This window comes from Pteronotus mesoamericanus, unplaced genomic scaffold, assembly GCF_021234165.1.
Source record: "Pteronotus mesoamericanus isolate MK-2021 breed Mesoamerican mustached bat unplaced genomic scaffold, CSHL_Meso_final contig_130, whole genome shotgun sequence".
Lineage (NCBI taxonomy): Eukaryota > Metazoa > Chordata > Mammalia > Chiroptera > Mormoopidae > Pteronotus > Pteronotus mesoamericanus.
In genome coordinates this window covers 27,840,771-27,863,447 of record NW_026555060.1, presented here as the reverse complement: position 1 = coordinate 27,863,447, position 22,677 = coordinate 27,840,771, and the positions used below count along the sequence as shown (strand labels likewise).

At 34.6% G+C, this 22,677-nt stretch overlaps 1 pseudogene; it reads left to right on the top strand.

Annotated features, from left to right (window-relative positions):
• Positions 1–22,272, top strand: part of LOC129084817 (glyceraldehyde-3-phosphate dehydrogenase-like) — an 86,616-nt pseudogene extending 64,344 nt beyond the window's left edge.
• Positions 22,273–22,677: the final 405 nt, after the last annotated feature.

Below are 22,677 nucleotides of genomic sequence, written 5' to 3'. Positions count from 1 at the left end.
TTTAAGAGGAATGCCTGGGACTTCTGAAGCTGTCTGTCTCATTCAGCCACAATATTCCTTGGATTGCATAGCCAGAAGTTATAGGACTTCTCTTCCCACCACTGAAACCCTGGCCTGAGGATTCTGGTGTGGATCTGGGAGTCCCTCCTCCTTATGTGGGGCCTCTGCAGCTGAGCTATTGCTCCTGATTTTTAATCACCTCATGTGGGTGTGGGACCGGCCCATTCCTCATCACGGCTCCCTCCTACCAATCTCAGACTTGACATGGCTTCTTTTGTATATAGTTAGTTATAGGACTTTTATTCAGCTACAGTTCAGGGAGTTTTCATGATTGATGTAGTTCAGTTGTAATTTTGATGTGGTCCCAGGAGGATGTAAGTACTGCGTTTATCTACACGGCTATATTGACCGGAAGCCAAACATTCTAAATTTTACCCTAATTTAAACACAATTGTTTCTAAGTGTTCATTTACCCCAGAGATTAAACTATGCTATTTGATAGATAGGTTTATGTTTAATATTTGGTAAGTTATATGAAATGCTTATGTAAAATAATATTATATTATAATATTATAATAACAAAATAAAAATATCAAGGATTATTTAGTCCTTTGCAGTCTTATACTCAGAACAAAAAATTGTGGATGACATTGCCAAAAATCTTAGTTGATCTTTCACAGTTCTTAATGCTAGACATTCTTCAACAATATTAATCATTGTTACACTATATACAAAGTGCTTGCTTACTTATTGTTCTTGTTCTTGCTTAGTCAACTGAGGACAAGAATAAATAATCTAAATTACTAGAATTTAGATTATAAACTCTAGTTATATCTTGCTTATAGCTAGCTTGCAATGTTATATCATCTGAACGCTCTTGAATTTTGAAAGTTGACCACTTTTTATGTCTCAAATAAACCTTTTATTTTCTTGGCTTTATGACACCATACTTTCTTTCCTCCTCAATTTTGTTGGTTGGCACTTCCTTCTTACCTAACTTTTAAATATAGCTTTTTAAGGTTCTGCCTGGCACTGTTTTTCTTCTTATTCTATGTATTACCAGTGGAAAATCTTATCCATTCTCACAGCTTCAATTTCTGTCTATTTTATTTAATAACCCCAAACTCAAAACTCTGTATATCTAAACATTTAATTTTTTTAAAATCTTCACCTGAAGATATATTAATTGATTTTAAAGAGAAATGAAGGGAGAGCGAGAGAAAGACAGGGAGACAGAGAGAGAGAAACATTGATTTGAGAGGGAAACATCGATCGGTTGCCTCCCTGTGCACCCTGACCAGGGATTGAACCCACAACCTATATTATGTATCCTGACCAGGAATCAAACCCACAGACTTTTGGTGTATGGGATAACATGCCAATCAACTGAGTCACCTGGCCAGGGCTATATATCTAAGTATTTTAATAAATGACTTCATTGTATATAATACAAGCATTTCCAAAAACATATACCTTGTGCACCAAAACAACTATTTTTTCCAGTGTTCTCTAACTTAGTACAACTAACCAGCTGTATAAGCCATAATCTGATATTATCCTAAAAATAAGCTGATATTATCCTAAAATATACCTATATTTTACATCTGCTTGATATTAAACCTGTTATCAAGTTCTATTGATTCTCTTCTAAGTAGTGCTGAAATCTCTCCTTTTATGCATCTACAACAAACATCTTAACCCAAACTTCACAATCTCTCTTGTGGACCACTGCGATTAGCTTTTAATTGACTACTGAAATATGGCATTCATCAATGTCAAGAACATGGGTGATATCTGAAATATTTAATAAACAGTATGGCATAGATATAAACCAAACAGAAATAAAGCCCTCTTTCAACTCTACTAGAATATACCAACATTGATTATAATCATAGCACTAAGATATATATGTAGTCTTGCATTTATGGAATAAGTCTATAATTACAAAAATTTTGAGTGAAAGTATTTCCTCAGAATTATTATTTTGATAAGTAAAATGAATGGGACCAGAAAAAGAGTTATAATTGAAATATATCATAGTTATTTGTTTACTAGTATAGAGTCTGTCTCCCCTCACTAAATTCTCATTTCTCTGATGGCAGAGATTCAGTTTTGTTAACCACTCTCATCAAATTTCCTAAAGCAGGACCTGATAGTAAGTCCATAGTAAACATTGATTTACTAAATCAAAAATTGACTGAATAAATAAACTATACGGAGGAAGGTTACAGTTTAATATAATTAAAATTGGAAGTAGCAACAAATATATGACCTAGCTCTTCTTTATCTTTTTATTCTCATCTCTTACTACTTTTTCCATATTTCAACTTCTTAAACTGGTTAAGCTTCTACCAAATTCAATAGCCTTGTACACGCTGTTTTTTTCTTTCTTTCTGTATGAATTATAACCTTCCCTCTGAATGACTAATCAAGCTTTCCATCTCAGCTTAAATGTCACTTTCCTCCCTTGACACATTTTAGTTCTTTTATTTCCCTGTACCTTACCTTTGTTAGATTTATCACAATTATATTCAAATTGTTCTTTGTGCAATTATTTTTAAAAGCTATTATCTATCAGACAGTAAGTCTTATGAAGTGTTTATCTTATCCCTTCCATATCCTTCGTCTCTAGAGAGTGCCTTGCAATAAGAAGTTACCAATAAGTGTTTGTTGAAAAATACATTAATTTGATAATTAATTTATTATGTTATTTTCATAATAAATATCTCATCTTCTCTGACTTTAAAATCATAAAAAATTTCCTGGCTCGTGTGGCTCAGTTGATAGAGTGCCAGCCAGAGAACCAAAGAGTTGCCGGCTGCATTCCCAGTCAGGGCACGTGCCTGGGTTGCGGGTCAGGTCCCAAGTAGGAGACATGGGAGAGGCAACCAACCACATATTGATGTTTCTCTCTCTCTCTTTCTCCCTCCCTTCCCTTATCTAAAAATAAATAAATAAAATCTTTTTAAAAATCATAAAAATTAAGGCAAATTTTATAGATATATAGTTTTAGAACTTTCATATTTAGCAAAACTGAGGTTATTACATAAATTTTTATACACAGGCATCCGTGTGTGTTCTCACATACATACATAACTGATTAGAAATTGAAGGAGATGTTCAAATTTGGAAATCATGAAAATGTATATATTCATGGAGGAACAAAAGTGCTGAAGCTGGCTTTTTTCAAAGAGGTCACTTATAATATATACATGCACATGAGAAATGAGAAAAATCCTGGAACTCCATGCAAAGTGAGAAACAAATCAAGAGATTTACACATAGAACCAAAAAAACTGAAAAATAACAATTTTAATGAGTGAACTAGGTCAAAAACCTCTCTGAATACAAATATGTCAGGAATATTTAACAGGTTTTGATTTTTATTTGGATGGAGGGTAATAAATCTACATGAAAGTATTTTATTTTATTCTGTCTAGATTGGTAGTGATCCCATGGTCTTGACAAGGAAATGGTCCATGGGCTTGGATAAAATAAATAATTTCAGGGGATGAATAATTTGAACGTAGAACACATAATTTCAAACAATGTATTTTCAATATTAACAACATATGTAAAGAGCAAATAAAGAGACAAGTTATTATGAATCAGGTTGAGCTGAAACATTAACATAGAATCTGATGTTTTACAACCAGTAATTAGAATTAATGCCCCCTAATAAATAAAATAAACATATGTAATATACTTGAAGAAATAATAAAAGTATGGATGTATTACAAAAGACAAAGAGAATATAAAATTAAGAATTATATTTGTAAATATAGAATTAAAACTTTTAGAAATTAAAACATCATTATTAAAACAAAAACTTCAATAGACTGATTAACCAGCTGAACCTATGATGAAAAAGGTCGTAAGAGAACTAGAAGACAGGGTTGAGGATATTACTCGGAAGGCAACAAGAGGAGAGAGAAACAGAAAGAGATAGAACAAATGAGTCTACAAAGTTTGGAGGACAGGTTATGGTTTCAGAAAGGACATAAATCTTTTTTTTTTCAATAGGACATAAATCTTGTATCAAACTAAACATCCTACAGATGATTTAAAAATATTGTGGAAATACAAATAAACAAAAAAGTAATAAACTTCAAACTGACCAAAAGCATACAGAAAGGGAAGAATTGACCTTCAACAGGGTATGACATTGTTCTATAACTTTTCCACTGAGGTTACTCTCTGACCTGTACTTATAAGGTGGTATCTCCAACAAAGAGCTGGAATCTTTTTATGATCAAGGTATTAATGAAGAAGTCAGGACTACTCTACTGTAACATTTGGGAATTGAAGGAGAAAATATTCAAAAGAAAGAAGCCTCATAGAGAGAGTTCTAAAATTGGCAAATAAACTTCCTTTGCTATTTCCTAAACTTTACATGGCTGAGATCATTTGAGGAGTACCATGACAGCAATAGCCAGAAGACTGATATAACTGAGTGGACATTAAAACTGTTGCCCCCCAGAGCAGACAGGCATTTGAGTTATTTAGAGGGGCTCAGTAAACACCTTGGACTTACAATTAAAATTCCAAAACGGCCATAACTTAGGAGTGAAAACAACATCCTTGGATAAAGCAAAAACGAATTCTGACACAATCAGTATTTCAACCAGAAATAATTTAAGAAAAATGAAAGAAAAGGAAAATGTGATTCAAGATTAATGGAAAAAGAAACCTGTAGAAACAGAGCTCAAGATGACAACAATGTTAGATATAAAAGTTAAAAGACAAAGAAGCTATGATAAATATTTAAAAAAGTCAAATGAATAAAAGTATTTTCAACAAAGAGATGCAAATATTTTTAAAAATGGGAAAATGATGATGGTAGATGTAAAAATATCTAATATACATATTCCATATTTTGTGCATATGCATAGATCAGATATACAATACATATGAGGTCTGCCCAGAAAGTGTCCAACCATGTACTATGAAAAATAGATATATTTTTTTGAAGAAGATACAAGAAACATTGTACATAGGACAATGACAACTCAGTCCTCTTCAGAGTAGGCAACATAGGACCTTGCACAGTTCTCCCTGCATCTCTTCCACTGTTCAAAACACTGCAAAATCCTTTGTTGGAATCACCATTAGCTGCCTCATTATATTTTCCTGAATCACCTTTGACAGTATGAAATCTCTTCCCTTTCAAAGGTGATTTTAGTTTTGAGAAAAGGTGGAAGTCACAGGGTGCCAAATCTGTGCTGCAGGGGGTTGAGTCACCTGGGTGATTTGATGTTTCACCAAAAACTCTACACCAGGCATTATGCATGAGTGGGTGCATTGTCCTGATGAAGCTGCCAATCACCAGTTGCTCACAACTGTGGCTATTTTCATCATATTGCATCTCTTATCTGATGAAGAACATTGAAGTAGCACTCCTATTTTTTTTTTTTTTATTGTTGTTCAGCTACAGTTGTCCGGCCTTTTTCCCCATTGCTCTCCTCTGCCTTGTCCCTCCCCGACTCCCACAGTCAGTCCTCCAACATTGTGTGTGCCCGTAAGTCCTCTATTCATGTTCCTTTGCTTGCCCCTTCCCCTTCTTTCCCCCATTATCCTCCTCCCTTGCCCCAGTGGCCACTGCCAGTTTGTCCTTTATTTCCATGTCTCTGATTCTATTTTGCACATTTGTTTGTTTTGTTGATCAGGTTCCACTTATAGGTGAGATCATATGGTCTTTTTCTTTCACTGCCTACCTTATTTCACTTAGCATAATACCCTCCATTTCCTTCCATACTGTCACAGAGGGTAGGAGTTCCTTCTTTCTTTCTGTTGCATAGTATTCCATTGTGTAAATGTACCACAGTGTTTTGATCCACTCATTTACTGCTGGGCACTTAGGCTGTTTCCAGCACTTGGCTATTGTAAATTGTGCTGCTATGAACATTGAGGTGTATAGGTTCTTTTTGATTGGTAATTCAGAATTCAAAGAGTACCCTAGTACACTGGAGGTAGCACTCATTATTAATTGCTTGGCCTGGAGGAGCATACTCATGATGGACAACACCTCCCCAATCAAAAAATACAGTCTTGAACTTGCTGTGACTTTGCCATGGCTTCTTTTGGTTTGGAGAACCAGGTGATGTCCATTGGGACTACTGGGCCTTCATTTCCAGATCATAGCAATAGAGCCACGATTCAGTCCAGCTATAACCTTCTTGATGAAATCTGCTTCATTGCTAGCGGTTTGAATCAAGTCATTAGCAACTGCAGCACGATCTTCCTTCTGTTTTGGTAGTAGAAGCCATGGAACAAATTAATTATGACATGCTTGGTGCCAAGATCCTGCATCAATGTCTCAGACACAGTAGATGCTGGAATCCCAAGACCAGTTTTTAATTCTCGCACTGTCAGTCACTGATCTTTGTTGATTGCAGCCCAGACAAGTTCATCATTCTCAGGTGTTCTGCTTGTTGCAGGCCTTCCAGAATGTGGATCACTTTCAACAGATTCTATACCATCTTTGAAGTGTTTGTGCAACATTTTTTATATATGCTGCACTCATTACATCGTTTTCAAAAGCCTTCTGAATCATCTGAACAGTTTCTGTGGAGGAATGTTCAAGCTTAACCCAAAATTTAAGGCAGACAGTTGCTCTACTTGCTCAGTCATTTTGAATGCCAGGGAAAATAAACTTTGATAACAATGTTAGAAATAAAAGTTAAAAGGCAAGGAAGCTACTATAAATATTAAAAAGTTAGTCAAATGAATAAAAGTATTTTCAACAGAGATGCAAATATTTTAAAAAATGGTACACACAGTACACATGTTCACTCAATGGAGTTGACCACCCCCCTAACTAGTAGAGTGAAGTCTCCATTATTCACACATGCACGTTACAGTCCACTCTCCTTGGCTGCCAGGTTACATTGATATTGTGCAAACCCTTCTTGTTACATTAACAATTGCTGGACTTTTTCTGGATAGACATGATATATATATCAGATATATGTATGACAGTATTAATAGCAGGAAATTGAAGAACAAAGTAGTAGTAAACTTTACAATAAATCAATATTTCACAATCTGAATAACAAAGAAGTAAAACTGAGACTTAATGATCTGTAATACAATAATACAATATCCAAGAGTCTAACAAATTTAATTTGAGTTCTATAAGAAGAGCAGAGAGATAATGGGTTATAACATTATTTGAAGTAATAATGGCTGAACATATCCCTGAAGCATCAAGTTGTAGATCATAGAAATTCAGCAAACCCCCCAGAAATACACCACTAAAACCACAGTTAATGATATTATACTCAAATAACTGAAATCAAAGATAAAGAAAGACCTTTAAAGCAGGTAGGGATTTGAGGGGGGCAGAAGATATGCTCTACATATGAAAGATATGATATGACTGACTTCTCAGAAACATTAGATAGTAGCAGAAAATAGCTGATATTTTCAAGCCCAGTAAAAGAAAATGCTCTCACCCAAAAAATCTATATGAAAAAATAATGTAAATGAAAGTAAAATCTTTTAGAAAATAAACTTTATTTTTAAGTAGTTTTTGATTTACAGAATAATATGATAGTAGAGTGAGTTTCCATATACCCTTTCACCCATTTGCCTCTATTATTAACATCCGACAGCAGATTACATTTAATACATTACTGAGGCAATATTGACATATTATTATTAATTAAAGTCCATACATTATTCAGATTTCCTTTACCTAATGCCTTTTTCTGATCTAGATGCTCACTGAGAATACCAGTACATTTAGTTGCCATTTTCTCTTAGGTACCATTGTTTTGACTGTGACAGTTTCTCAGAATGTCCTTGTTTTTCGAGACCTTGACAGTTTTGAGAAGTACAGGTTAGCTATTTTGTAGGATGTTCTTCTATTGGGATTTGCTTGATTTTTCTAATCTCCTGAACTGACCATGTTTCTGAGTTTTGTGGAGGAAGAAGATAAAAGGACATTTTTACCATGTCATATGAGAAATGCTTTCTATAGATAATTTATTACTGTTGAAATTACCCGTGATCTCCTGGGTAAGATAGTGTTTCTATTTTCTCCTTTCCACACTATCCTCTTTGGAAGGAAGTCACTATACGCAGTTTACACTAAAGAAGGTGGCGGGGGGGGGGCGGCGTCGTGCTCCCCTCCTTAAGGGCAGTGTGTACTTCAATTACTTGGAATTCTCATACTCTCACCCAAGCAATCTATCCAAGAAAAGCTACAGTCCAGATGGCTTAAATAACAGAAGTTTTCTCCTTTCAGTTCTGTAAGCTTGAATTCCAAGACCATGGTGTCAACAGGCTTGGTTTCTCCTGAAGCCTCTTTCCTTGGCTTACAGACAGCTACCTTCCTGTTGGGTCCTCACATGGCCTTTTCTCTGTGATCACCCCTGGTGTCTCTTCTTCCTATAAGCACACCAGTCCTATTGAATTAGGCCTTACCTTTATGATCTGGCTTAACCATAATTATGTCTTTGAATATCCATCTCAAAATACAGTCACATTGGGGGTTTGAACTTGGACGTATGATTTTTTTTTGTGGGAACACATTTCTGTCCATAATATGGGGACAGGTCTGGAAAGGCACCTGGGACTTTGTAAGGAAAGACCTCTTTTTCAGTAAACCATAGGGGAAAGTCTAGCTCCTGCTAAGGAAAGATGGGAAACATCTACTCAGTAAAAGTGGTTAAGAACATCCACCCAGATGACCTTATTTTGTTTTCAGTGTTTCATGTTTTATCAACCATAGCCATTATCTTAGCATAACAAAAGTGCCTTGTTGAAAGTCTTTGGAAAGTTTTCCCTCGTTTTTTCTAATTCCCTGTCTCTCATCCATGTCTGCCCTTCCACTGTAGGATATCAGGATCGGTTTCCAAACTAGTAAAAGGGACCTCTAACTTTCATATCAGCCTCTATTTGTTCATGGCTTTTAGTTTCCCCTTTTTTCCTCTTCAAGACCAATGCCATTTGGCAATAATCTGCCAATTTTGTTATTCTTATGGGCATTGTTTCCCCAGTGTCTTTTAATTGCCTGCCTTACCTAGCCTGAACCATTCCACCTACAAAGACATTTCCCCAATTTTTCTAGGTTATTGCTTATGGAATCACAAGCAATCAGGCCTTAATCTTATTTCAAGGACTATCTGTGCTCACTATAATATTTGGGATGGTGTTCTGCTTGATACTTGGACAGTGAGTAAATTAATTCTCAAGTACTATCTTGCTCAACCTCTCGGTATTACCTGGATTAATTTAGGTCCTCTGAAAAGCGGATACCAAGAAGAGCATTAAAATGTGCAGGGAATGTATTGAAAGAAACTCATGTGTAAACAAAGAGGACCTTGAGGGAGTGAGAACCTTCACAGTGTTGTGTGGTGAAAGGAAAGGAGGATGGAGCAGGGAAAGTCTCACCTCCAAACAAGTGTAGGTCAGGCTGACTGGGGGCTCTGAGCCTAAATTGCCCTCCAGAGGCATATTGCAGCTAGGAATGGGCCAGCATTATTACCTGCACCATGCTTAGTCTCTGAGAAGCTTGTCAGGGAAGAAAGCAGGGTTTCCACGTGAATGTTGGCAGATGCATATGATGTCAATCAACTAGGAACCCCCTGCTGAACCTCTTGTAGGTCAGAACCATGCATTCCATAGCCATCACAAAATTGCTTGCAAAAAAAAAAAACCTCATATGGGACAAAGAAATGAAAAGAAGATTAATTTTAGAGTGAGAAAAATAAGATAAAGCTGGAGATAAGATTCGCAGGTAAAAATATGCCATAAAGTATTGTGGATCACAAACTTTGCTGTGAGATTTTAATATTTGAAACAAAGGAGGAAATATCATCAGTTATATAATTTAGTTTGGCCAACAAATAGATATATTTAAGTTGTTCAGAGCAATTAAAACAATTTCTAAAGTTGAAATATGAGACATAATCCAAAAAATGAATATTATGAGCTAAAGAAACACTTCAGAAGACATGTGGAGTGAGTGACAAATACAACTGGCCTGATATCATAAAGCCAAACTTCTGTTGACTAAAGTATACAGGTAGCACATTTATAGTTGTCTGATCTCTCCAAATAATAAGATTTATAGTACCTAAAGAAATAAATTACCCAACAAATGGTCTTCCATTCACATTACTGAAAAAATATTGTATAGTAGCTGAAATATAAAAGCCTGTGCTGCCAATAAACAGAATATATGCCTGACTTTACCGACAGCCAAGTAAAGGTCAAAAACATGCCTGAACAACTCATCTATGCTTGGAGGAGCTGTTGAGGCAGTGTGAGAGAGCAGGGCACACCAACAAATTGACTAATGGACAATTAAGGCCTTGTGATTGTTTTCTTTCTTTTTTCCTTAGAGCAAGGTTGCAATAACATTAACTTGAAAAATGTTAAAGTGCTACTAACCTCATACTTTGAATGCCACACTTAGTGAACATGTAACTTCCAATAATGTGCTGTCCAGGTTTAATCCTTTAAAATAAACAGGTTACAAAAGTACTCCCAGGTAATTTAAAGGATTGATGTACTCTATGGAGCTGTTAACTCTAGGCTGAAGAACACTTACCAAAAATTATTTTGACCTTGGGATAATTCATTTTAAATAATTATTTCTAACAGCAATTATGCAGAAGTGCCATTTGTCTCTTAAAACTATCCCTAATTTTCAATAATATAATGATGTCATCTCAGTTCAAGTGAATGCCTATACTGTTTGTGTTTTTTAAGGGGACAGAGAAGGACATTTAGGTCATTCAAACTAATATGAAATTATTATGATCCATACAAATAAAGGAGGGCAGGAACACTCCTGTCTTAATTCCACATGAAAATTATTATCTAGTACATTAAAAAATGATTCTTACTGACCCTGATTCTCATGATATTATCAAAGAAATGTTTAATTTCAATATTAAAAGCTGGACTGATATGAATTAACAATGGATTTTTTCAACTCCTGCATTTTTGAATCATCATTATAGTAAAATTAATAATAAAAATTTACCATTTATTGTGTAGTTCTATGCAATAGGTACTATGTTATCTACATAAAGAAATATCTCTTTCTCAACAAATACATAAGTTTCTTGAAGCCATTTTACAAAAGAGGACCCAGAAGCATGAGGTAGGTTCTGAAGGTAGCACAGCTAAAAAGTGACAGGTCTAGAAGCAAGTTCCATGCAGATCAAAATCTTTCAATTTTTCTCTATTCCTATGTCTGCCAATTCAAGATTTCATAGATAGGAAAACATTTGTGGACAAGTATATTATTTTACTTACTATAATTTTTACATGTTTCTAACTATATATTCTAGTTTGGGTTCACTTAAAAATATTTCATGGAATTATTTAATTTCCCAGAGATAGCCCCATTTTGTGATAACTTTTGGGATTGTGGCCACATTAATTCTTGACATCCTTCATAAAGTTACTACCATTTTATTTCAGGCCAGAGGAACACCAAGACCATAAAGTAAAATATTTTTGACTTGAGAAATATATAGATCATCTTGATATGTATATCCATCTCAATCAATATCAGTTGTAGACTGCTGCTCTCCAAAATAGCCGACTTCTGTGAAATTTATCTTACTAGTCACTCTCTATAGAACTGCCAGTGACTGAAATTTTCATCCCTCTAAGTAAAATAAAATTGTGTTTCCTCTGGCAAATGACTTTAAATGAGTCTGATATCAATGCCAAATCTTTGCTCATTTGTCATACCATAGTATTTAACCAGAGTTTCAGATCCTTTTCCTTGACAAACTCTCTCTCTCTCTCTCTTTTTTTGAGTAGACATGATTAAAATGAGCACAGTGAGAGGCGTACTGGCCCTTACAAGTTAGAATTGTTTGTGTGATATCTGTAACTTTTGCTCATTCACTTTAGCGCTGAGAAGATCTAGATGGGTTATTATGTCTCCTTTGTCTTAACATTCACCCAAAGGTATTTGTTGTATCAATGACCTTATAAATGAATGATTTAATTGATAGTGTCTTTTATGTTTGAAACTGAATCCATGAAAGCTAAACTCATGAGACAGGTGCTAATGAGAAGGAAAGTGGTTTATTCAAATGTTGGTGACTTGAGAAGACAGGGGACTCATGTCCTTAAAAACCCACATTAACGTATTAGAGCAGGCAGAGTTTTGTATAAAGGGGGTGAGCGCAACGAGGAGATGGGGGAGAGGCTGTGGAAGTGCAGGCAGTGTCCTTGCTCGTCCCAATATGGATCTTTAATGTCAGCATCCTGGAATCGGTAAGCAGCAGCCAACTTCCAGCAGCTGGAGATCTGCATCAACCAGAGTCATGGTCAAGGTGGTTTCTTGTACAAGCAAAGAATCAGAACTGCTGATGCTTGCAATATGCTTACAAAGAAACTGTCAATATGTGACTTCTCTTTATCATTTTGTTGGCACATTTCACTCTACTTCTAATTCATGGTAAGTCAGAGTAATATCAAGTTTTGTTCCCCTGTTATATGGTGACATGTTTTTCTTGATTGATATTTCTTTCATCATTTATCTGTATTCAGAGTATTTTGCTCTATCATGTACATGTACATACTTGCTAATCTGTTTTAATTTGCTGTTTTGTATTTGATAATATCTAAGACTGTGGAATTTGCTCTTCTTTACAAAAAGTGGTTACAATTCTTCAGCATTTTATACTTTATTTTGAGTTATTCCCTACCTGTTAATAGTCCATGCAACTTGGCATTACTTTGAAAGTGATTGGCTTCCAATAAGTTTAGTGAAAATGTTTCAGATTGTGCCCCACAGGTCTCTATAAATTATATGAGTACCTCACTTGTAGGCATTTCATATGTTATCTCACACATAAACAATGAATTATTTCCTATAGCAATAATAAATTACATATATAAAATTTAAGATATTAACACTACTCTGCTTTTATAGATAAAAAACTCAGAGAAATTAAGAAACTTGCTTCAAGTGACAAAGCTAGTAAGTTTTAAATTCAGGAAACAGCCATAACCATTTAGTCCATAACCAATAGTCCGTAACCATTTTACTCTAAATGCTCAAGATAAATAATGTAAATGATCAGTGTCTTAAAAATAATGCCTATACACAGGTATGTAGCAAGAATCAAAACAGATAAAACATAAAAATTTTATTTAAAACAAAATAATAATAATATTAACCTTACATAAATATTTTTGTGTCACTGTAAGCTACTTAATGATTTTGCAATTGGAGAAATAAGGTGACTAGAAAAATAAATACTTTATACCATTAAACATATTAGCTTTATAAAGCTCAAAGTGTCCCCTGGGTTAAAAGAAGGAAAAAAAACATATTTAGATGAGATAAATTTATGCAGAAAACCACGCTGGAGTTGGGCCTTGAAGAACAGATAAGATTCCAAAGGGAGTGGATATAGATGGCATAGAATTTTCCAGAAGGCAAATGAACAATATTTTTCATAGACCAGTTTCAATAATTTATAGGATATTTCAATTCCTTCAATTCACCAGCATGGTTTATCTAATAAATTGTGTTCTTTAACACTGTTACTTATTTAAAATTATAATAAAGAATCCTGATTAATTACGTGTATAGAAAAGATAGAAATGCAACAGTCCCTAAGGCCACATAGCAATTCTAGAGAAAAATATAAAGAAAACATGATTTCTCTTAAGGATGGAGGTGATCTAACAATTAAAGCACTTTTATCTTAGGAATCCTGAAACACAAATTCAAAAGAACCTATGCCCCCACAATGTTCATAGCAGTGTTATTTACAATAGCCAAGTGCTGGAAACAGCCTAAGTTCTCAGCAGTAGATAAGTGGATCAGAGATAAGTGGATCAAGAGTACATCTACACAATGGAATACTATGCAGCAGAAAGAAAGAAGGAGCTCCTAACCCTTTGTGACAGCACGGATGAAACTGGAGAGCATTATGCTAAGTGAAATATGCTAAGCAGTGAAAGACAAATACCATATGATCTCACCTATAAGTGGAACCAAATCAACAAAAAAACGAATGAGCAAAATAGAAGAAGAAACATGAAAGTAAAGAACAAACTGACAGAGACCAGAGGGGAGGCGGGAGGGGTTAATGGGGAAAGAAGGGGAAGGGTCAAATCAAGGAACAAGTATGAAGGACCCATGAACAAAGACAACAGAGCGGGAGGAGGATTGAATGTGGGAGGTAGAGGTTGGACAAGGCGGGGAGCATAATGGGGGAAAAATGAGGACAACTGTAATGAATAATAATAAAAAAATCCAATATTTTACCAGGGATATTGCTCTTTTTAGGGGAAATCCACTTACCTCAAGTATTTATCACTTGTGCCGAGCTTCTCTTAAATGAAAATCCCAAACTTTTCTGAATGCAGAAAGTAAAATGTATCTCTTTCAAACTTAAAAAAAATAAAGCACAGCTTAACAAGTTTGTGGATTATACAAAGCTAGATATGGCTCCTGTGTTCTCACTGGAGCATTTGTAGGGGAGGGGCTGAAAAATTAAATTAGATCTCAAGTATTCATTATGGGAATATAGATTTAGTATAAAAACTTTATAAACTTTTTAATAAAGCCTGTATAAAGCAAAAATTACACATGTATATATACATACATACACACAAATATGTAATTTGTATGTGTGTGTGTGTGTGTGTGTGTGTATAGGGGAGAGAGAGAGACAGACAGAGAGAGAGAGAGAGAGAGAGAGAGAATAAATAAAAAGAGTAGCCAGCAAGGGAGAAATGGAGGTACCCTGTTGTAAGATATTTATATGTGAAGTAGTAGAAAATTGTCTAACAGTAAAATGCGATAAATTTAGGCCATATACTAAAAGTCCAAAACCACCCAGAGAAAAGTAACTAAAAAAAGTATCACTAATTAGCCACAAACAAGAGATAAATGGAATAATAAAAAGTACTCAATTAACCCAAAAGATAGAAGAAAAGAAGAGCAAATAATAGATAGAAAAAATAGAAAACAAATAGTAAGACAACAAAACCAGATTTAAAGCCAACTACACCAGAAATCATATTAATAATGGTATAAACACTTCAGTTAAATGGCCATCATTGTCAGATTGGATACAAAAAAAAAAAAAGCAAGACCTAATAAAACTCTGGCTGGCTATAAAAAAATAAGTTTAAACACAAAGAAAGAATATCATGAAAATAAAGAGATCTAAAAACACATAAGGCTGATATTGATATTTTAAATAGCTGGAGTTATTTCATTAATATCAGACAAAGTAGATTTCAGAGAGAACAATATTACTGGGAATGAGGAAGCCTGCATCAAAATGATAAAGGAATCAACTCATCGAGATAATGTAAGCCTAAATGTTTGTTTATTTTGTTTGTTTTATTCTTTAGATTTTACATATAAGTGAAATCATATAGTATTTTTCTTTCTCTAACTGACTTATTTCACTTAGCATAATAACCTCTAGGTTCATCCATGTTATTGCAAATGGTAAGATCTTATTCTACTTTATGGCCAAATAATGTTCCACTGTATATTTGTACACAGCATCTTTTTAATCCACTCTTCTATTGATGGGCACTTGGATTGCTTCCATATCTTGGCTTTGAAAATAATGCTGCGATGAACATGAGGGTGCATATATTCTTTCAAATTAGTTATAGACACAGAGAACAGACTGGTTGCCAGAGGAGAGGGTGATGACAGATTAAGCCAAAAGGTAAAGGGTTTAAGAGGTACAAATTACTAGTTACAAAATAGTCATGGGGTTGTAAAATACAGCATAGAGAATATAGTCAATAATATTATAATTATGTATGGTCCAGGTGGGTACTAGAAATATCAGGTAGAGCACTTTGTAATGTATATGGTTGTTTAATCACTATGCTGTCCACCTGAAACAACACAAAATAATACTGAATATGTAATTGAAAAATAAGTTTTAAAAATAATTAAAAATTCCTGTAGCCTTTTAGGACAATAAGTAAAGAGATAGATATATTCACAATTATGTAGGACATTTCAACAAAACCACCTTAATATTGATAGAATGAGAGCACAGAAAATCAAAAAGGATTTAGAATACTGGATTCACATTATCAATCAACATGACTTAACTAATGTTTACAAAACACCTCAACCAATTGCAGTGGAATTAAAATTTTATGTAAGTGCGCACAAAACATTTACCAGAGAGACCATATTCTAAGTAATAAACCAAGTTTCAAAAAATATAAGGTTAGTTTTAAGAAGATAGAAAGCATAGTCTCTTACCACCGTGCATTTAAACTAAACATAAGGTGAATATATATCTGGAAAATCCTTTAATATTGGAATATAAGTAACAATACTTCTAAATAACCCATGAGCCAAAGGAGACATTAAAAAAAGGAACTTATTATTCTCAGGATGAAACAGTATTTTGAGAAAATTGATAACACTAAATTCCTGCATATTAGACAAGGAGTATTTTAATCAATTACCTAAACTATTCTCATAAGAAACAAACAAAAAAGTAAAGTTCTAAATACAATAAAGCAGAAGAGAGAAAATAATAATTAGAGCAAAAAATAATGAAATGAAAAAGAAATAAATAGAGAACATCAATGAAAGTAGAAACTGGCTCATTGGAAAGATAAATTGAAGTTGATAAATCCCTAAGTCAACTGATCATGAAAATAAAGAGAAGACACAACAACATGAGTGTGATAGGAACCATCACTACAGTTCTACAGACTTAAAAGCATAAAAAAGGAATATGCTGAACAATTTTATGCCATTAAGATTCCCCAACTTAGATGGTATGGAAAAAGTTAAAGAAAGGAAGAAAACCAAACTATCAATGCTCCTTAAAGGAACAAAAATGAAAACCAAAACCTGAACAACTTCAAATCTATTAAAGAAATTTTATTTGTATTTGTATTTCTTTTGACAAAAGTACTCTAGGACCAGGAGTATTGAAGGTGAATTTAACCAAACTACAAGCAATAATATCAGTTATACTCAGGCTATCCCATAAAGTTGAAGAAGAGGGCATATTACCTAATATATTCAATATCAAAATTCTTACATTGAAATCAGTCAAAATATTAAAAATTAAAAAAATACAAACCCATAACCCTCATAAACACACAAACACACACAAATTCTTAATAAAATTTTAGGAAATTGAATACAAAAGTATATAAATAGGTCAATATATAATAATTACAATTTATCTCAGAACTACAAGGTTAGTTTATCATTCTAAAATCAACTAATTTATCATATAAGTAAACTAATAAAGAACATAATGTCATCATCTCAATAGATACAGTAAAGGTATTTGATGAGATATAACATTTATTCTGATATTAAAAAGTAAACTTTTTTCTGAAAGAAAATTTTCTCATCTTGATAGAGTATCACAATACAAAAGCTTTCAGCTGACATCATACTTAATTGTAAAAAACTCCTAAAATGAGGAATGTGGTCAGGATACCTGTTCTTACCATTTCCATTAAACAATGTCTTTGAAGTTTTAGCTAGGAGAAGAAGGCATTATAAATAAATATCCATGAAGGAACTATTTTCATACACAAAGAAGATATTGTTTCTGTATAATATCCTGTGTAAGACACAAAAATCTACTAGAACTAATGTGTGAATATCAGAAATTTGAAGAATATAAAAATCAATATAAAGAAATTAATTCCATTTCTATATAGTGATAAACAATTATAACTAAGACCTAAAAATATTTCTAATAGCATCAAAATCTGATATACCTATGGATAAATCTGATTCACAAGACCTGCATACTGAAAACTAAACCTTATTTCTGAGAAAAATTATAGAATGCATAAATAAATTAAGATATACGATACCCATGGGTTGAATATCACAATAATGTTAAGATGTCTTTTCTCCATAAATGCTACTCAATCCCAGTCTATCTACTCAATCTCAATACAAATCTTATAAAGTGCTTTGTGAGAATTGAAAAGGTGAGGTCAACATTTATATTGAAATACAAAGAAACTAAAATAGTTAAAATAACTAAAAAAAATCAGTTTGGTATATATACAGGTACAGTAGCCCAGAGACATTTGAAAGGATGCTCAGCATCACTAGCCATCAAAGAAATGCAGATCAAAACCACAGTGAGGTACCATCTCACACCGGTCAGAATGGCCATCATAAACAGATCAACAAACAGGTGCTGGCAAGGCTGTGGAGAAAAGGGAACACTAATACACTGCTGGTGGGAATGCAGACTGGTGCGGCCACTGTGGAAAGCAGTGTGGAATTTCCTCAAAAAGCTGAAAATGGAACTGCCTTTTGATCCAGTGATTCCCCTGCTGGGACTATACCCTAAGAATTCCAAAACGCCAATACAAAAGAACCGATGCACCCCAATGTTCATAGCAGCACAATTTACAATAGCCAAGTGCTGGAAGCAACCTAAATGCCCATCAGTAGATGACTGGATCAGAAAACTATGGTACATTTACACAATGGAATACTACACAGCAGAAAGAAAAAAAGAACTACTAAACTTCGTGACAGCATGGATGGAACTAGAGAGCATTATGCTAAGTGAAATAAGCCAGGGGGCGAAAGACAAATACCATATGATCTCACCTATAAGTGGAACCTAGCCAACAATACAAAGATGCAAGGAAAATAAGACCAGCAACACTGAAAAGAAAAAAAACGAAGAGAGACAAGAGGGATGGAGGGGGGGATGGGGGAAAAGGAAGGGAATGGGAGGGTTGGGGAACGTGTAGCATGAGAACGTGGTCTCATGGCCCTGCGTAACAGCAAGTGAGATGGTGACAGGGCGAATATGAGGAAGAGAAGAAATAGTTAGTAAATCTCTGCATATATTACACTTTGCTGTTTCCAGAGACAATTGTCTTTCTTTTAACTGAGTCTACAAATATTGGGGTGGGGGACAAATTGTAAAATATATGACTGTCTAACCATTATGCTATTAACCTGAAGCTAACACAAAATAATATTAAATATAAACTGTAATTTTAAAAATAAAAATAAAATTTTTATAAATTTATTTTTAAATTAAATGTACCATGGTTAACAAGATTATATAGGTTTCTTATTAACCAGTGTCACACCAATCAATTTAATTAAAAAAAAATAAATCATTTTTATTGTATTTTTCAATTACAGTATATGGTCAATATTGTTTTGTATTAGCTTTAGGTTTACATCATTGTTGTTAGGCCATATACATTACAAAGTAGTTCTGCTTATATTTTCATATCCACTTGAAATCATACATAATTACTACAATACTATTTACTATATTTCCTATGCTGTACTTTACATTTGACTTTTTTGTGACTTCCAATTTGTCCTTCTTACTCCCTTTACCTTTTTCACCCAGTCTCCTAAGTGCCCTACCCCTCTATCAACCATCAGTTTGTCCTCTGCATTTGTCTGTTTCTATTTTGTTTGTTAGTTTCCTTTGTTCTTTAGATTCCACAGACAAGTGTAATCAATCATATGGCAGTTTTCTTTCTCTGTCTGATTTATTTCACTTAGCATAATACATGGACAATATCTTTTTCTTGGTTAAACCCTTAGCATTTAGTCAAATGCCTGGCACTGCTAGTCAGTGATCTGCATATTTTTTCATTAACAAATACATGCAATACTAATAAAAATAATTTATCATTTCAGTTCAATGGAAAAGACTTCCAAAAATGTGATGTTATATAACTATGTAATTTCTAAAATGATGTGGAAAAAGAGGATTAATTTTAAAGAAAATATGAAGAATCTTAGTTTTAAATCAGGCATTGTAAGGCTATTTGTGTAGAACTACTACATCATATGTTGGGAAAAAGATCAGAAATTGAGATTAAGACACTAGAAGAGGTGATAATTGCACCTGGGGTAGGTGTATGCAACTGCCAAAGTTACAGAACTTACAAAAGCTGCTGGTTCAAATATATTATCCAGTTAAGCAGTTACTTGTGCTTGCTATGAGTACAGAAATGCATTAACTATTCACAAATGAAATATAATTTTGTTTTATTAAAAATGATGAAGCACCCTTGAGGATGGATTCATCATATACACAATATTTATGAAAAAAGTGATTTATCTTTAGCATTCCCTGATTAATGCCACTTGACTGGAATCACTCCTTCATTCAGCATTTCAAGTACTTATCCTTTATATCAAAGCTAATTTGTTCTTGTTTGTATATTTCTGGGTGAAGTGTTTTAAAACCATGACCACATATGTGATATCTACCCAAAACTAATTTTCTGTTTCTAAGAAACTCTTTTCTATTTTTTCACTTTCATTCAATTTTCAATCTATTACCATGCTTCCTTTGTGTCAGACACTAAGTAATTAAAAATTTTATCTCACTTAATTATTATGTAGAGGCTAAATATTTACTTTTAACAATATACCATGAAAGTACTGTCACCTTCTCAGTGCATCATATTAAGATGTACATAATGTTGATATGTCTTATTAATAGTGAAGTTAACATTCATCATCTCACTGAGGTGGCTTTGGCTGAGTGTCTCCACTGAAAATATGCTACTTTTATCCATGATAAAGAATAAATGATTTGAATTTTGCTCACTAATTTTGCTTGCATTGGCTCTGATCTAAAATAATTATTATTCTAGTATTCTAATGTTGATTATCTATTTTTCTATTCTTTTTGCATTTATTAGCTGGAACTCTATAAGGAATAACTTTGTTTTATCCCTCATTTATTTATTCACTCAATTATTTATTTAATTCAGTATGGAATTATAGATATTCACTTTATTTATGGGTTATAATTCAGTGCTAATACTATTTTTTTGTGGCCAGGAAGTTCTAGGTTGGGGCATTAGAAACTCAGGTTGGTTCCCTTATCCCCTTGACATGTACTATATATATATTTTTTAAGTATGTGTTCTTGCTTTTTAGCACCACAAGATGCTCCACACTCATTTGCCAATATTTCCTGTCCCAAATCTGGACTGTAATTCTTCTTCAAGCCTCCTTTTATTGCAAATGGGACTTTAAAAGATCTGACAGCATGATATGCTCATTGCTATTAAGTGTCATTGCTTCTAGGCTTTCTTCATTGACAGAGCTTAGGAAATATGTCTGTGTATACTAACCCATATTTACATACACGTTCATATTTATTTTACATTTATGTATGTATGTATCTACCAATATATCTACCTGTTTTTTTTTAAAGTGTTTTCATTCTCTCTCTTTGCTCCTCCTATTTGACGGATAGATGTGTCTTCCTGTGCAGTGCCAGCCTCAACCCTGAGATACAACAGTGGAGGTCAGACTAAATGGATTTGGCCAAACTGGGTGCCTGGTCACCAGAGCTGCTGTTACTCTGGCAAAGTGGGTATTGTCACCATCAGTGATCCTTTCATTGACTTCAGCTACATGGTCTACATGTTCCAGTATGATTCTACTCAAGGCAAGTTCAAAGGCATAGTCAAGGCTGCAAATGGAAGCTCGTCATCAATAGAAAGTCCATCTCCATCTTCCAGGAGCAAGATCTCACCAACATCCAATGAGGTGATACTGGTGCTGAATATGCTGTGGAGTCCACTGGTGTCTTCACTACCACGGAAAAGCTGGAGTTTACTCAAAGGGTAGAGCCAAGAGGGTCATCATCTCTGCCCCTTCTGCAGATGCCCCCATGTTTGTGACGGGTGTGAACCATGATAAGTATGACAACTTCATGAAGATTATCAGCAATGCTTCCTGCACTACCAACTTCAAGCAGCCAACCCCCAGCCAAGGCATTCCATGACAACTTTGGCATTGTGGAGGGACTCATTACCACAACCCATGTCATCACTGCCACCCAGAAGGCCATGGATGGCTGCCCTGGGAAGCTGTGGTGTGATGTCTGATAGGCTGCCCATAACATTATCTCTGCTTCTACTGGTGCTTCCACGGCTGTGGACAAGGTCATCCCTGAGCTGAATGGGAAGCTCACTGGCATGGCCTTCCATGTCCCCACCTCCAATGTGTCAGTTGTGGATCTGACATGCCACCTGGAGAAAGCTGCTAAATATGATGGTATCAAGAAGGTAGTGAAGCAGGCATCAGAGGGCTCCCTCAAGGGCATCCTGGGCTATATCGAGGACCAGGATGTCTCCTGTGACTTTAACAGTGACACCTACTCCTCCACCTTTGATGTTGGGGCTAGTATTGCCTTCAGTGACCACTTTGTCAAGCTCATTCCCTGGTATGACAATGAATCTGGCTGCAGAAACAAGATGGTGGACCTTATGGTCCACATGGCCTTCAAGCAGTAAGAGTTCCCTGGACCACCAGCCCCAACGACAGGAAGAGAGGCCCTCAGCTGCTGAGGATTCCTTGCCCCGAATTGATCCCCGACAACAATGAGAATGTCCTGACCTCCAGTTTCCATCATAGACCCCCCTGAAGAGGGGAGAGCCTTAGGGAGCTCTACCTTGTCATGTACCATCAATAAAGTTCACTGTATCCCCCACAAAAGTGTGTTAATTCTGATGCTTCCCTTTCAACTCTTAAGAATTCATTCTAGCCCTTTTACTTTTCTCTCCAACAGCAAGAATTCTGGCTCTAATTTCTATAATGTATGTACTTATTTGTTCAAACTTATGTCCCCTAAAAAGCTTTAGAATCACTAGCTCATACTCTGGTGAGAATCTATTTTCTCACTTGAATAGATAATTTGT